This window comes from Misgurnus anguillicaudatus, chromosome 14 (assembly GCF_027580225.2).
Source record: "Misgurnus anguillicaudatus chromosome 14, ASM2758022v2, whole genome shotgun sequence".
Lineage (NCBI taxonomy): Eukaryota > Metazoa > Chordata > Actinopteri > Cypriniformes > Cobitidae > Misgurnus > Misgurnus anguillicaudatus.
In genome coordinates, this window is record NC_073350.2 from 12552088 (window position 1) to 12555810 (window position 3723).

A 3723-nucleotide genomic window follows, 5' to 3' on the forward strand; every position below is an offset into this window, starting at 1 on the left:
TTACTTTAAAAGCAGCAGTAAAACTGTTTCTACTGTAATGCTTTGACTTTGCAACCAATCCATTGTTCATATTTATGTTTAAATTGACACTACGTTGTGCCATATAGTTTTGCCATTCAAGTTTAATTCTTGCGTGTTTTTTCGTTGTGCATGATCACAATTCATATATGTGTGGGCAGGGGCGCCGCTAGCAATTTTAGGCCCTATGAAAGAATAGGGGGTCAGGCCCCCACCATACCCATTTCGCACCAAACATACAATCCAACCTACTGTAGCTATTCAAAATCTTTGTCTAGAATTTAATAATACAGAACTATTTATTTTGCTATTGTTATGACCTCAATTATCAGTATTTATAGACACCTACAATGTCTGCAGCTAAGATAATTTATTGTCCAATGTAAATTTAATTGAAAAATACAGTACATTAATCGAATATTCAGAGAAAATGCAACATTCTTAAAGATTACAGATAAATGTGACCATGCCTGTGAAAACCCAGCTGAAGTATTTATTTGTGATTTACTGTTTTCCACATAAATTCATCTTACATAATGTAAAGAACATTTTGTGAAAATATAAACTTGATAGCTTTAATATTGAGTAATGTCATGTCAGCGATTGAAATCATAATGAAATTAATGCTTGAAATTAAACTGTGATGCTTTTTATTTCACAATAAGATTTGAGACTTTAGTCTGATTTTCACAGGCAGTCTCAGTGACATACTGGATACTTGAGCTGTTACACACACAACATTGTAACATTTAAAAATGGCGAACAACAACAATGCATCTTTTCTATAGCCTACCTTATGCCTCAAATAAGACTGGGTCAAAAATGCTTGACCAAAGCCTGTATTATAATTATTAGCATTATTTATAAGGTACAGAACAAGTTTCACACACCAGCAGCTTCAGTAAAGCAAAAATAACGACAGATCATTGAAACTGTGAACTTGAGAAAACAGCTATATTGTTATTAAATGATTCTTCAGACTGTTTTTTAATCAACGGACTCTAAAATGAAATGGATGACAACTATAGCAGATTACAACATAGATTTCCATTGATTTATTAAAGCTGTTGCAAGGTGAGAAGCTTTAATATACATAACTGGACTAGTTTAGCCTTAGTTGCATTTCAGTTTTATCACAATCAACTCGATTCACGACTGCATAAAAATCCTTCCATATTGCGTTGCAAAACATTAGAGTGTGTAACCGATCGCATTTCTAGTTTATGTTAATTAGCTTATACGGGCTACGTTAATTAAAACAGCTTATAAGGGCTGACTTCGCGTTAGAATCATAACATAAAACAGGGAACTTAAATCACCTTGTTTATTTTTAAACTGAGGTGAACAGAGCGAAGACTTTACAGTGGAAAGAAAACTGCATTGTATTGCTCCAGCGTCACATTGTGTAAACTGCATTTATAGTAAGGATGCGCACATATGCAGATATCATAGCAAAAAGCAGTAAATACACACACCTTGCTCTCTTGTGAAGTTCACGCGCACTGTGAGACCGTGGATTGAAGACTGCGCTAACACGCAGAGTAAAGACGGGGGCGGAGCTAAGAGGGCTCAGCCTAAAGGGGATCGCACACCGGCCGCGCAGCTCAGCGCCGCGCAGCGCCGCGCCGTCCAAAAAAATGTAACACATTGTTTTCTATGAGTGTACGCACACCGGCGCCGCCAGGTGGCGCCTGTCCGCGCCGCCCAGCTGTGACTCAGGAAGTTGTTCAAATCCCTGTCACGCCACACAGCGCCACTCACACAGTTTAACATTACATAACATCATATGTGTCCCAAATCATTAACAAGTAACATTGGCTGCTAACGTATATTTTACATTTTGAAATAGACGTTATCTGACGAAGCTCGCGCTATTTAATGTGCACTTCCGGTTTACAATACCTCCGAGTTCTCCTAGGCGCGACGCGACGCGGCGCTGCGCGGCGCTGAGCTGCGCGGCCGGTGTGCGATCCCCTTAACCCTCAATTTCCACCGACTGCGGAGTGGCTGCGGATCCGCTGCGGAACGGCGGCGGAGTCAATCGGTTACCATTCAAGTCAATGTGTGTATTTCCACTGACTGCGTAACGAATCCGTCACAGCTCCGGCCATCCGCAGCCCTCCGGCACAAATACGCAGAGCTTCTATTTTTGACGGATGCCGGACAGCTCCGCAGGGCGGAGCCATGAATTTATCGCGTGATCATACCTGAATTCACGAGATCTCGTGTTGGGATCTGAGCTGGTTTGTTATAACGTCATACTTCAACGTCATAATGGGCGGAGACAGAACTAGATATCGCGCGATCTTCATGTGAATTTGCGAGAACTCACGGGTCCTCGTCACTTCAGAACGCAGCCGCTCTGCAACAAATACGGATCCGGTGGGTATTGACGGACGGCCGAGTGCGGAGCCGTAACGCAGCGGAGCCGATCTGCAGCCGCTCCGCAGTCGGTGGAAATTTACCCACCTACCTTTTTTTTTCCAAAAAACAACTTTTACTATATTCTAACTTTGTCAAGAATTATAAAAAAATGTTTAGTTTTAAAACCATTTTAAAAAGCTGTTTATATTTTGATGTTTCTGCGCAAGTTCAGCAGACAGTGAGGCTCGGGTTTGTTCCGATCAGAGCTCGTGAGCTGAGAGCACATGTCTGAATATTAAATTTTTTTTAATTAGAAATATATATATTTTTTAATTATAATGGATTTTTGTTAGGTCGGACAATGATTACCAAACTCTCTCATGCTCCTCATCATAACCACTGAAAACAGTCAAAATGATTATGGACGGAAGTTAAAAGTGGTGGGTACAAAATGACTCATGACGAAATGTCACTGAAAGACGCCTATGAAACCACTGTGTGCAGGTTCTTTTTTTGTAGGCTATATGACTGCCCAATAACTTTTTTTACCAAAAAGGTTTAATTAATATTATGTCACTGTGACAGCCCGAGTGGTGATCGCACAAGAGCGGTACATGCATGATACATCATGAAACATTGATTTAAGAATAATCTTTATTTAAATCTTAATTTTGTTATTCACATGTATTTGTTTCAGTTTATTGATGCATCATAAATCACACTAAACAAACAATATTAACTACTCTTACTAAGTTTTCATATGTTCACATTTACAGCACATTTCACATTTTTATATGCATTGTTGCTGATTTGAGGCTCACACAAATTGGTTACATTGGTATGGTACTTATATTTGTTCTATTTTGGGTTTAAGTTTACCGTGGGGAACTTCAGGCATGCTCCGCTGCAGTCGCATCCTGGCACGACAAGGATTAGGGTCCGGGCAGGAACAGAACTTAAATAGTATTGGTTCCGCCCGAACATACCAATTGCTGGGAATTGCCCGGGGGAGGAAGAAATGTTAATGTCTTTATTGATGTATATAGTTGTATATTTTTGACATTTAATATATATTTTGCTTTATTTTGCTTTATTTATACCTCTGTGTAATTTGATTTTGATTTCTTTGAGGTTATATGTTGAATGTAAAGTTAAATGGTTTCCCCTCTTAATTTGTAATGGACCCATCCTTTCCTTTATAGACGGTAGCCGTTTCTCAATGTCAAGGATACTTCCTTGGCAGGACTAGTCCTTACAAGTCACTTCCTTCAGAGGCTAGGCGAAGCTCCTTTTAAGCATTCGGAGAACACGTTAAATGGAACAGGCTAGCAAGTGCATGTC